Here is a 14,037-nt window from a genome sequence, read left to right on the forward strand (position 1 = left end):
AGTCCTGTTATGCACAGATATAATGCTGGGACTATCGATCCAGTTATACACACAGCCAGTGTTGGAACAATCGATCCTGTTATACACACAGTCAGTGTTGGTCAGTCAGTGTTGTTATGCACATAGTCGGTGTGGGGACAGTTGACTAGTTATCTACAGAACTAGTACTGAGATGATGGTCCTGGAAGTGGGAGATGGGGAGAGGCGGGGGCTGCAGGGCAACAGTGAGCATGAAAAATCCAAGCTAGAGGATGGAGAGGAACATAAGAACATAAGAACTAGGAGCAGGAGTAGGCCATCTGGCCCCTCGAGCCTGCTCCGCCATTCAATTAGATCATGGCTGATCTTTTGTGGACTCAGCTCCACTTTCCAGCCCGAACACCATAACCCTTAATCCCTTTATTCTTCAAAAAACTATCTATCTTTACCTTAAAAACATATAATGAAGGAGCCTCAACTGCTTCACTGGGCAAGGAATTCCATAGATTCACAACCCTTTGGGTGAAGAAGTTCCTCCTAAACTCAGTCCTAAATCTACTTCCCCTTATTTTGAGGCTATGCCCCCTAGTTCTGCTGTCACCCGCCAGTGGAAACAACCTGCCCGCATCTATCCTATCTATTCCCTTCATAATTTTAAATGTTTCTATAAGATCCCCCCTCATCCTTCTAAATTCCAACGAGTACAGTCCCAGTCTACTCAACCTCTCCTCATAATCCAACCCCTTCAGCTCTGGGATTAACCTAGTGAATCTCCTCTGCACACTCTCCAGCGCCAGTACGTCCTTTCTCAAGTAAGGAGACCAAAACTGAACACAATACTCCAGGTGTGGCCGCACAAACACCTTATACAATTGCAACATAACCTCCCTAGTCTTAAACTCCATCCCTCTAGCAATGAAGGACAACATTCCATTTGCCTTCTTAATCACCTGTTGCACTTGTAAACCAACCTTCTGTGACTCATGCACTAGCACACCCAAGTCTCTCTGAACAGCGGCATGCTTTAATATTTTATCGTTTAAATAATAATCCCGTTTGCTGTTATTCCTACCAAAATGGATAACCTCACATTTGTCAACATTATATTCCATCTGCCAGACCCAAGCCCATTCACTTAACCTATCCAAATCCCTCTGCAGACTTCCAGTATCCTCTGCACTTTTCGCTTTACCACTCATCTTAGTGTCATCTGCAAACTTGGACACATTGCCCTTGGTCCCCAACTCCAAATCATCTATGTAAATTGTGAACAATTGTGGGCCCAACACGGATCCCTGAGGGACACCACTAGCTACTGATTGCCAACCAGAGAAACACCCATTTATCCCAACTCTTTGCTTTCTATTAATTAACCAATCCTCTATCCATGCTACTACTTTACCCTTAATGCCATGCATCTTTATCTTATGCAGCAACCTTTTGTGCGGCACCTTGTCAAAGGCTTTCTGGAAATCCAGATATACCACATCCATCGGCTCCCCGTTATCTACTGCACTGGTAATGTCCTCAAAAAATTCCACTAAATTAGTTAGGCATGACCTGCCTTTTACGAACCCATGCTGCGTCTGCCCAATGGGACAATTTCTATCCAGATGCCTCGCAATTTCTTCCTTGATGATAGCTTCCAGCATCTTCCCTATTACCGAAGTTAAGCTCACTGGCCTATAATTTCATGCTTTCTGCCTACCTCCTTTTTTAAACAGCGGCGTCACGTTTGCTAATTTCCAATCCACCGGGACCACCCCAGAGTCTAGTGAATTTCGGTAAGTTATCACTAGTGCATCTGCAATTTCCCTAGCCATCTCTTTTAGCACTCTGGGATGCATTCCATCAGGGCCAGGAGACTTGTCTACCTTTAGCCCCATTAGCTTGCCCATCACTCCCTCCTTAGTGATAACAATCCTCTCAAGGTCCTCACCTGACATAGCCTCATTTCTATCAGTCGCTGGCATGTTATTTGTGTCTTCCACTGTGAAGACCGACCCAAAAAACCTGTTCAGTTCCTCAGCCATTTCCTCATTTCCCATTATTAAAACTCCCTTCTCATCCTCTAAAGGACCAATATTTACCTTAGCCACTCTTTTTTGTCTTATATATTTGTAAAAACTTTTATTGTCTGTTTTTATATTCTGAGCAAGTTTACTCTCATACTCTATCTTACTCTTCTTTATAGCTTTTTTAGTAGCTTTCTGTTGCCCCCTAAAGATTTCCCAGTCCTCTAATCTCCCAGCAATCTTTGCCACTTTGTATGCTTTTTCCTTCAATTTGATACTCTCCCTTATTTCCTTAGATATCCACGGTCGATTTTCCCTCTTTCTTCCGTCCTTCCTTTTTGTTGGTATAAACCTTTGCTGAGCACTGTGAAAAATCGCTTGGAAGGTTCTCCACTGTTCCTCAACTGTTCCACCATAAAGTCTTAGCTCCCAGTCTACCTTGGCTAGTTCTTCTCTCATCCCCTTGTAATCTCCTTTGTTTAAACACAAAACACTAGTATTTGATTTTACTTTCTCACCCTCCATCTGTATTTTAAATTCCACCATATTGTGATCGCTCCTTCCGAGAGGATCCCTAACTATGAGATCATGAATCAATCCTGTCTCATTACACAGGACAATATCTAGGACCGCTTGTTCCCTCGTAGGTTCCATTACATACTGTTCTAGGAAACTATCGCGGATACATTCTATAAACTCCTCCTCACGGTTGCCTTGACCGACCTGGTTAAACCAATCGACATGTAGATTAAAATCCCCCATGATAACTGCTGTACCATTTCTACATGCATCAGTTATTTCTTTGTTTATTGCCTGTCCCACCATAATGTTACTATTTGGTGGCCGATAGACTACTCCTATCAGTGACTTTTTCGCCTTACTATTCCTGATTTCCACCCAAATGGATTCAACCTTATCCTCCATAGCACCGATGTCATCCCTTACTATTGCCCGGATGTCATCCTTAAATAACAGAGCAACACCACCTCCCTTACCATCCATTCTGTCCTTCCGAATAGTTTGATACCCTCGGATATTTAACTCCCAGTCGTGACCATCCTTTAACCATGTTTCAGTAATGGCCACTAAATCATAGTCATTTACGATGATTTGTGCCACCAACTCATTTACTTTATTCCAAATACTACGAGCATTCAGGTAAAGTACACTTATGTTGGTTTTTTTACCTCTGTTTTGAATCTTAACATCTCCAGTTTTATTCCTGTATTCAATGAGGATGTCTAAATTTGCTTTAACTTGGATGTGTCACAATTCCAATTTGCATGCATGGCCATGAGGTGGTCTTGTCTGATGCATTTTCTCATCCGTTATGCAAAGGCCCAGTTCTGAGATGAAACTGAAGAAGAGGTTTGCAGGTTCCAACAATGTCTGATATTTACTCTCTACTCCCTCCTATTCCTCATTTTATAAGGAAATAACTATCCTGATCTGGCTATGTAGCCAGACCTATTCACCATATTCCTCAATTCAGCTCCTCACCACATCTCTCCAGACCATGCACCCATCTTCTCGCCATAGTTGAGATTTTACCAACACCCAGGAGGTGAGTTATGAGGCAAAGGGCTGATAAAATGCCAGGGAACTTCATTGGGACAGTTCCCTGATGCTGTCCTGATGCCAGGGATGTTGCCCAGAGGTGGGAATGACAGTCAGGAGCCAATTGAGGACTATCTTCCCAGGCCATCAGTGCGGGGAGACAGCCTCCCGGGGAGGCTATTGGAGCTTGTGTTCCAAAGCCCAAAGAGACGGTTGGCGGCGGCAAAGAGTGCACTTGCGGCTGCTTCTGGAGGAGTTCCACCCCTGCCCCCCTCCCCTCCAAATGCTGAGGGCTATCTCCTTGGCCTCGGCAGAAAATGGAACTGTCTTCCTGCCTATGACAGCATCTCAAGATGGAGGCACCCTCTTGTTATCCTTGCTTCCTCAGCAGCAGCTGTGCCTCTTGATGGCAAAGCTGAGGCTTCTGAAGTACAGGTGCTCTGATTAGGACTGCAGCATGGAGGCTCCTCCCAGTCACTAATGGGTCAGTGGACCTGGGGATGACCAATTAAGAGGCCCTCTCTGGAAAGATTGCTGCTACAGTCCTGCTTCTGCCTTTGCAGGCTTGGATCCTGCATATTGTCCCAATGTCAATTCTTTTCGTCAGTATTCACTCAAGAAAAAGATAATATTGTGGAGGAGAATGCTGAGACCCAGGCTATTAGAATAGATGGCATTGAGGTGCGTAGGGAAGAAGTGTTGGCAATTCTGGACAAGGTGAAAATAGATAAGTCCCCGGGGCCGGATGGGATTTATCCTAGGATTCTCTGGGAAGCCAGGGAAGAGATTGCTGAGCCTTTGGCTTTGATTTTTAGGTCATCATTGGCTACAGGAATAGTGCCAAAGGACTGGAGGATAGCAAATGTGGTCCCTTTGTTCAAGAAGGGGAGTAGAGATAACCCAGGTAACTATAGGCCGGTGAGCCTAACGTCTGTGGTGGGTAAAGTCTTGGAGAGGATTATAAAAGATACAATTTATAATCATCTAGATAGGAATAATATGATTAGGGACAGTCAGCATGGTTTTGTGAAGGGTAGGTCATGCCTCACAAACCTTATCGAGTTCTTTGAGAAGGTGACTGAACAGGTAGACGAGGGTAGAGCAGTTGATGTGGTGTATATGGATTTCAGTAAAGCGTTTGATAAGGTTCCCCACGGTCGTCTATTGCAGAAAATACGGAGGCTGGGGATTGAGGGTGATTTAGAGATGTGGATCAGAAATTGGCTAGTTGAAAGAAGACAGAGAGTGGTAGTTGATGGGAAATGTTCGGAATGGAGTTCAGTTACGAGTGGCATACCACAAGGATCTGTTCTGGGGCCGTTGCTGTTTGTCATTTTTATAAATGACCTAGAGGAGGGCGCAGAAGGATGGGTGAGTAAATTTGCAGACGACACTAAAGTCGGTGGAGTTGTAGACAGTGCGGAAGGATGTTGCAGGTTACAGAGGGACATAGATAAGCTGCAGAGCTGGGCTGAGAGGTGGCAAATGGAGTTTAATGTGGAGAAGTGTGAGGTGATTCACTTTGGAAAGAATAACAGAAATGCGGAATATTTGGCTAATGGTAAAATTCTTGGTAGTGTGGATGAGCAGAGGGATCTCGGTGTCCATGTACATAGATCCCTGAAAGTTGCCACCCAGGTTGATAGGGTTGTGAAGAAGGCCTATGGTGTGTTGGCCTTTATTGGTAGAGGGATTGAGTTCCGGAGCCATGAGGTCATGTTGCAGTTGTACCAAACTCTGGTACGGCCGCATTTGGAGTATTGCGTACAGTTCTGGTCGCCTCATTATAGGAAGGACGTGGAAGCTTTGGAACGGTGCAGAGGAGATTTACCAGGATGTTGCCTGGTATGGAGGGAAAATCTTATGAGGAAAGGCTGATGGACTTGAGGTTGTTTTCGTTAGAGAGAAGAAGGTTAAGAGGTGACTTAATAGAGGCATACAAAATGATCAGAGGGTTAGATAGGGTGGACAGTGAGAGCCTTCTCCCACGGATGGAGGTGGCTAGCACGAGGGGACATAGCCTTAAATTGAGGGGTAATAGATATAGGACAGAGGTCAGAGGTGGGTTTTTTACGCAAAGAGTGGTGAGGCCGTGGAATGCCCTACCTGCAACAGTAGTGAACACGCCAACATTGAGGGCATTTAAAAATTTATTGGATAAGCATATGGATGATAAGGGCATAGTGTAGGTTAGATGGCCTTTAGATTTTTTCCATGTCGGTGCAACATCGAGGGCCGAAGGGCCTGTACTGCGCTGTATCGTTCTATGTTCTATGTTCTATGTCAGGACTACCCCTTTGGGAGAGAATCTCAGCCCTTGGCTCCCCCCCCCCCCTCCCCCCACGTATTCTCAACATACTCTGCAACCCCATCCACCCACCTCCTGACACATTGGTCAAACCCACTCACCCACCTTCTCACACATGCCTCAACACCAACTATACCCATACCCTCATTATATTCCTTAATCCCACCCACCCACCCACCTGCGCAACGTTCCCATTGACTCTTTCTTCCTCCATCAACATATCTAGTTATTTCTTGACTCAATTTAGCTCCTTCCATCCCTATGTATTGTAACTTGATTCCCTTTGCCTTCCGTCCTTACTCCGAACTTCGGAACTGTGAAAGTTTCCATTAGATCACTTCAAGGTCTTCTCTCTTGTAAAAAAGAAGCACATATTATTGTTGTTGACTTGACTGAAGTGCACATCAGGCCCGAGCTGGGGCCAGATTGTTTTGTTGCCGTACATTTAGCCTCCGAGAGCGATCCTGGACTCCTGTCAGCCTGCGAACAGTACAACTGCTCAATAATGAAGACAAATGGTCTATTATGTAATCAGTTATTTAGCGTTCACAGTTAATTTACACTAAAAACATCACATTAATACATACAGTTAGTGTCAGAAGCAGAGCGGGGGAGGGGACCAGGCTGCAAAATGCAAATACTTGATTCTGACTTGATTATGCTCCTCTTGTACTTGACTGTCTCGCTAGTTTTATGCTGCAAAAGCACCTTTATGACTACAAATGTTCCAGACTGCTCCTCCTGGCCATGATTCATATTTGTTAAATACCAGATGAGAAGAGCTTTACATTTTTTGGAGAAAGTAAGATCGCAGATCCCGATCATTCCAGAGCATTTTACTGTGTGCAATGTTAACAGGCAATGATTTGCAGCTACGGCACTATTGTAGCAACATAGGAGCATGTTCCCGTTCAGCGGTGGGCCTCAGCCCGCTGGAATGCCTACATTGTGCTGACTGCTAATTTGCTGGTGGAAGGTCACATATAAACGCAGAGAATAGGAGCAGGAGGAGGCTATTCGGCCTTTCGAGCCTGTTCCGCCATTCATTATGATCATGATTGATCATCCAACTCAATAGTCTGTACTTACCTTCTCCCATACCCTTTGATCCCTTTAACCCCAAGAGCTATATCTAATTCCTTCTTGAAAACATTCAATGTTTGGCCTCAACTACTTTTGGTGGCAGCAAATTCCACAGGCTGACCGCTCTCTGGGTGAAGAAATTTCCTTCCATTTAAATGGTCTACCCCATATCCTCAGACAGTGCCCCCTGGTTCTGGACACATCCGCCCTCAGGAACATCCTTCCTGCATCTATCCAATCTAGTCCTGTTAGAATTTTATAGGTTTCTATGAGATCCCCCCTCATTCTTCTGAACTCCAACAAATATAATCCTAACCGACTCAATCTCTCTTCATATGTCAGTCCTGCAATCCCAGGAAACAGTCTGGTAAAGCTGCACTCCCTCTAGAGAAAGAACATCCTTCCTCAGATAAGGACACCAAAACTGCACGTAATATTCCAGGTGTGGTCTTTTATAGAACAGTACAGCACAGAACAGGCCCTTCGGCCCTCAATGTTGTGCCGAGCCATGATCACCCTACTCAAACCCACGTATCCACCCTATACCCGTAACCCAACAACCCCCCCTTAACCTTACTTTTATTAGGACACTAGGGGCAATTTAGCATGGCCAATCCACCTAACCCGCACATCTTTGGACTGTGGGAGGAAACCGGAGCACCCGGAGGAAACCCACGCACACAGGGGGAGGACGTGCAGACTCCACACAGACAGTGACCCAGCCGGGAATCGAACCTGGGACCCTGGAGCTGTGAAGCATTTATGCTAACCACCATGCTACCCTGCTGCCCCAAGCCCTGTATAATTGCAGTAAGATATTCCTGCTCCTGTACTCGAATCCTCTCGCTATGTAGGCCAACATACCATTTGCCTTCTTCATCACCTCTTGCACCTGCATGCTTATCTTCTGTGACTGTTGCACAAGGTCACCAATGTCTCGTGCAATTTCCCCTCTCAATCTATAGCCACTCAGATAATAATCTACTTCCTGTTTTTGCTACCAAGGTGGATAATCTCACATTTATCCACATTATACTACTTCTGCCATGCATTTAACCCACCCACTCACTCACCTTGTCCAAATCACACTGAAGCACCTTTGCATCCTCCTTACAGCTCACCCTCACACGCATTTTTGTGTCACCTGCAAATTGGAGATTTACATTTAGTTTCCTCATCTAAATCATTAATACATATTGTGAATAGCTGGGGTCCGAGCCCCGATCCTGCGGTACCCCACTAGTTACCGCCTGCCATTCAATTTTCTGTCCATCTCAATACACTACCCGTAATCCCAAGCAATTTAATTGTACAAACCCTAATTTCATCAACTCTACTAGTTACATCCTTGAAGATTTGTCTAATCCAGGAGATTTGTCAAACATGATTTCTCTTTCAGAAATCCATGCTCCTCTGATCCTGCCACTGTTTTCCAAGTGCTCTGCTATTAAATCTTTTACAATGGACTCTAGCATTTCACCAATACTGACGTCAGGCTGACTGGTCTATATTTCCTTCCTTTTTCTCCACCTCCCTTTATAAATAGTCGGGTTACATTAGCTACCTTTCAATCTGTGGGAAACTTCCAGAGTCTAGAGAATTTTGGAAGATGAAATGAAATGAAATGAAAATCGCTTATTGTCACGAGTAGGCTTCAAATGAAGTTACTGTGAAAAGCCCCTAGTCGCCACATTCCGGCGCCTGTTCGGATGACCACCAATGCATCCACTATTTCTAGGGCCACTTCCTGAAGTACTCGGGGGTGTGAATTATCAGGTCTTGGGAATGTAATCGACCTTCAATCCCATCAATTTCCCCAATACCATTTGTCAACTAATAGTTATCTCCTTCAGTTCCTCCCTCTCTCTAAACCCCGTGTTCGCCAACATTTCTGCTGTTATCTGTGTACTTTTGTGAAGACAGAAGCAAAGTATGTTTTCAGCCATTTCTTTGCTCCTCATTATAAATTCCCCTCTTTCTGACTGTTAGGGAACCTATGTTTGACTTCACCAATCGTTTTCTCTTCACATAGCAACAAAAATGTTTACAGTCAGTTTTTATGTTCCCTGCAAACTTATTCTTGTACTCCATTTCCCCCCCCATCTTAATCAATCCCTTGGACGTCCTTTGCTGAATTCTAAACTGCTCCCAATCCTAAAGTCTGTTGTTTGTCTTGGCCAATTTGTATGCTTCGTTATTGGATCTAATACAATCACTAATTTACCTTGTAAGACATAGTTTGGCCACCTTTCACATTTTACTTTTGTGCCAGACAACACTGAACAATTGTTGCAATCCACCCATGTGTTCTTTAAATGTTTGTCACTGCCTATCCACTATAGTCTCGTTAAGTAATGTTTCCCATTTGGCAACTCGCCCCTCATACCATTGTAGTTTCTTTTATTAAGATTCAGGACCCTAGTCTCAGAATCAACTATATCACTCTCCATCTTGATGACGAATTCTATCATATTATGGTCACTCTTGCCCAAGGGGCCTCGCACAGCTAGATTGACAATTATTCTTTCCTGATTACTCAATACCCAGTCTAGGATGACCTACTCTCTAGTTTTTTCCTCCACGTATTGGTCCAGGAAACCATCCCAGGAATTCCTCCTCTACAGTATTTTTCCCATTTTGATTTGCCCAATCTATATGCAGACTGAAGTCACCGATAATTAAAGATGTTCCTTTCTTTCATGTGTCTCTAATTTCCTGTTTAATGCCATTCCAAACATCACCACTACAGTTTGCTGGCCTACATATACCCCCCACTAACATTTTGTACCCCTTAGTGTTTCTCAGCTCTACCATACAGATTCCACATTGGTCAGAGCTGATATCTTTCTTCACTACTGTGTTAATTTCCTGTTTAACCAACATTGCAACTCCACTGTCTTTTCCTTCTGTTCTTTTCTTCCTAAATACTCATCAGCCCTGGATGTTCAGTTCTCATCGCTGGTCACCCTGCAGCCATGTCTCTTTAATCCTGACTATATCATACCTGTTTACATCTATTTGTGCGATTAATTCATCTGCTTTATTGCAAATGCTCCCCATATTGGACCTTAAAGCTTGTCTTTTTTTAAATAAATTTAGAGTACCCAATTATTTTTTCCAATTAAGGGGTAATTTAGCATGGCCAATCCACCTACCCTGCACTTCTTTAGGTTGTGGGGGTGAGACCCACGCAGGCACAGGCAGGATGTGCAAACTCCACATGGACAGTGACCCATGGCCGGGATCAAACCTGGGACCACGGCGCCATGAGGCTGCAGTGTTAACCACTGCGCCACTGTGCTGCCCCAAAGCTTGTCCTTTTAACCTTACTTGTCCCGTACCCACTATTTTTGACTGACGCTCTGTTTGATTCTGGTCCTTCATTTTGCTGCCGATCACTTTTCTTATTCCCCTTAATGCCTTTTGTTCTTGTCCTTGATTACCCCTCTGACTCCTTGCATAGGTTTACACCCCATTAGCATTTGGTACTGGTCCCACCTCCCCCAAAACCGGACCCAATCTCCCAGGAATCTGAAACCCCCACCCTTTCACACTATCTCTTCAGCCACATATTCATCAACTATATCATGCTACTTCTGCTCTGACTAAGCACATGGCATTGGATATAATTGGAGATCACTGCCTTTCATGCTCTACTTTTCAACTTACTTCCTAACTCCCTATATTCTGCTCTTCAGGTCTCACCCCTTATTTTAACCTATGTTGTTTGTACTAATGTGCACCCGACCATTGACCAAATCCAGAATATCCAATAGCTGCTCTAAGACATGCTTGACCTCGAGCACCAGGGGGGCAACATACCATCCAGAAGTCTCATTTGCAGCCACATAAATGCCTATCTATTCCCTTTACAATTGAATTCCCCATAAGTATTGCATTCCCACACTTATTACTCCCCCTCTCTGTGCAGCAGACTCAACCGTAATGCAAGAAATTTGGCTGTTGCTGCTTTCCCCTGAGAGGCCATTCCGCTCAACATTATCCAAAGCGGTATATCTGTTTTGCAAGGGAATAGTAAGAAGAGATTCTTGTGCTGCCTGCCTAGTCCTCTTGCTCCACCTGGTGGTCACCCATTCTGTTCATGCCTCTGGAGTCTTAGCCTGCAGTGTTACCACCTCTCTAAATGTGTTATTTATGATAGTGTTCTCAGGTCCAGCTCCAAAATCCAGGCTTCCAGGAGCTGCAGCTGAAGACAGTCCCTCTATCAATGCTGGAAATGCTGGACACTGGAAATGTTCCCAGATTCCCACATAGAGCAGGAGAAGCACACCATGGCTTTCTCCTGCTATGACTTATCCCTTTGAATTAAATTAAACCTTTTGGAATATGCTTACTGTCAATTACTCTATGGCCATTCTTCCTTGCTATTACAGAATATAGTGCCAAATGATGAACCACAAAATAAGACCTTAAAAACTATAACAGCAGTACTTACCTGACCATACTCAACTAATCAGCTATGTCCATTTGTCCTGCATCACTTTTGAACCCTGACGTCACTTCAGGAGATCCAAACTAGCATTCCGTTCTCAGTCTCGCTCTTTCTTGAACTTGGTAGCGTGTTGGTCAGCACTGCAGCAGCTTTGCACCAATCAATGAGCTTTCTGCTTTCCTGTGAAATGACTCCTTTTTCAAACTTGGCTTGCTGCTGCTTTACAGTGTCCCCCACCAGTCCGATTGTCTCTGCCCCCATTATCCTTGTTTAGAATTGAAGTCTTACCTTGTGCTGGTGACCCTATGTGAGCATTTGTATCTGAGGTGTGACGTGCTGTTGGTTTCTTTCATTTACCGTACTCGGATGACAAAGCCCAGCTTTGGTCAGAGAAAAGATGCCTTAGTTTATGTTGACGAAGGTTGCAATTCCTCACTTTGGCTTAGCCAGGTGTTTGAGACACCTCCATTCAAATACAAGCATAATGCTGCATTTTTTCAATTGATATGTTTTGTACAGGCTTTGAAGTTTGGCAGTTCCTTAGATTTGTTTGATCTCACTCATTTCTGGGGAAGTATTTCTCAATCTGTCTCATTGAATTTCTATATGAAGGCTTCGGAGAAAAAATGCCATGCCATATGGCTTCTATGGATGAACAGAAACAAAGATCCAGCACAAATAAATGCATAATAGTTTCACGCAGAAGTTAAGTTTAGTTATGACTGTAAAATTAATTTAAGTTATGGCTATATTTATTGTATCTTTTTACTGTTTAATGGATGTTTGTCAGTTTAAGACCAAGTCACAGCCTGGTGTAGTTTAGGGTACCATCTCCAAAAGACCAAGAGAGTAAGTGTTCAACCAAATCAAAAGTGGTGGGTTCTCTGTTCAACTACTGGACACACAATAATTTTAGCTCAATATCAAAAAAAGGAAAAGCACTCTCTAGGACACAAGTTCATCTGCGGGAGGGATCTGAATTGATGAATCAAATGCAAGTCTAGAGATTTAAAAAAAACAGTGAGTCAGTATCCAACGGACATCAATTTGAAAGCATCACCAGAAGAACAAAGGGAAAGGGTAAGATAAATTCTTTCTGGTGAGAGCCATTGGGACATGGCACCCAGGAGGGGTTAATAAAGGGACCAGCAGTCCTGCAAGAGTTAACATAGATAATGTTTGTCCAGCAATGGCTCAAGGAGAGAACGCTAATCAATCAGGCGTTAATCTGGAAACCACTAACCCAACAAGCGTTAAACTTGTGTAGCACGCATTATACCAGAGAATAACTCAGCATCTCTCTGCATCTTTGATGATTTGATTGCCTGCAGGTGCTCGCATTCCGGGGCATCTCTGACTGTGTCTATATAAACATTTCTGGAACAAGCCTTTCCATTCACCTGAAGAAGGAGCCGTGCTCCGAAAGCTCGTGTTTGAAACAAACCTGTTGGACTTTAACCTGGTGTTGTAAGACTTCTTACTGGGATCACAGAGAGGGTAACTGTGCAGTGCTGGATCACAGAGAGGGTAACTGTGCAGCGCTGGATCACAGAGAGGGTAACTGTGCAGTGCTGGATCCCAGAGAGGGTAACTGTGGATTGCTGGATCACAGAGAGGGTAACTGCGCAGTGCTGGATCACAGAGAGGGTAACTGTGCAGTGCTGGATCACAGAGAGGGTAACTGTGCAGCGCTGGATCACAGAGACGGTAACTGTGGAGTGCTGGATCCCAGAGAGGGTAACTGTGCAGTTCTGGACCCAGAGAGGGTAACTGTGCAGTTCTGGACCCAGAGAGGGTAACTGTGCAGCGCTGGATCACAGAGAGGGTAACTGTGCAGTTCTGGACCCAGAGAGGGTAACTGTGCAGTTCTGGACCCAGAGAGGGTAACTGTGGAGCGCTGGATCGCAGAGAGGGTAACTGTGCAGTGCTGGATCACAGAGAGGGTAACTGTGCAGTGCAGGGCCCAGAGAGGGTAACTGTGCAGTGCAGGGCCCAGAGAGGGTAACTGTGCAGTGCTGGACCCGGAGAGGGTAACTGTGCAGTGCTGGATCACAGAGAGGGTAACTGTGCAGTGCAGGGCCGAGAGAGGGTAACTGTGCAGTGCTGGACCCAGAGACGGTAACTGTGCAGTGCTGGACCCAGAGAGGGTAACTGTGCAGTGCCGGATCCCAGAGAGGGTAACTGTGCAGTGCAGGGCCCAGAGAGGGTAACTTTGCAGTGCTGGATCACAGAGAGGGTAACTGTGCAGTGCAGGTCCCAGAGAGGGTAACTGTGCAGTGCTGGACCCAGAGAGGGTAACTGTGCAGTGCTGGACCCAGAGAGGGTAACTGTGCAGTGCCGGATCCCAGAGAGGGTAACTGTGCAGTGCAGGGCCCAGAGAGGGTAACTGTGCAGTGCTGGATCACAGAGAGGGTAACTGTGCAGTGCAGGGCCCAGAGAGGGTAACTGTGCAGTGCAGGGCCCAGAGAGGGTAACTGTGCAGTGCTGGATCACAGAGAGGGTAACTGTGGAGTGCCGGATCCCAGAGAGGATAACTGTGGATTGCTGGATCACAGAGAGGGTAACTGTGCAGTGCAGGGCCCAGAGAGGGTAACTGTGGAGCGCTGGATCACAGAGAGGGTAACTGTGCAGTGCTGGATCAC

At 45.1% G+C, this 14,037-nt stretch overlaps 1 protein-coding gene across 1 annotated transcript in view; it reads left to right on the forward strand.

The window, feature by feature from the left end:
• Positions 1-14,037, forward strand: part of shank3a (SH3 and multiple ankyrin repeat domains 3a) — a 1,085,379-nt gene that overhangs the window by 522,807 nt on the left and 548,535 nt on the right. The gene's annotated exons all lie outside the window — the stretch shown is intronic.

This window comes from Scyliorhinus canicula, chromosome 11 (assembly GCF_902713615.1).
Source record: "Scyliorhinus canicula chromosome 11, sScyCan1.1, whole genome shotgun sequence".
NCBI classification, from domain to species: Eukaryota; Metazoa; Chordata; class Chondrichthyes; order Carcharhiniformes; family Scyliorhinidae; genus Scyliorhinus; species Scyliorhinus canicula.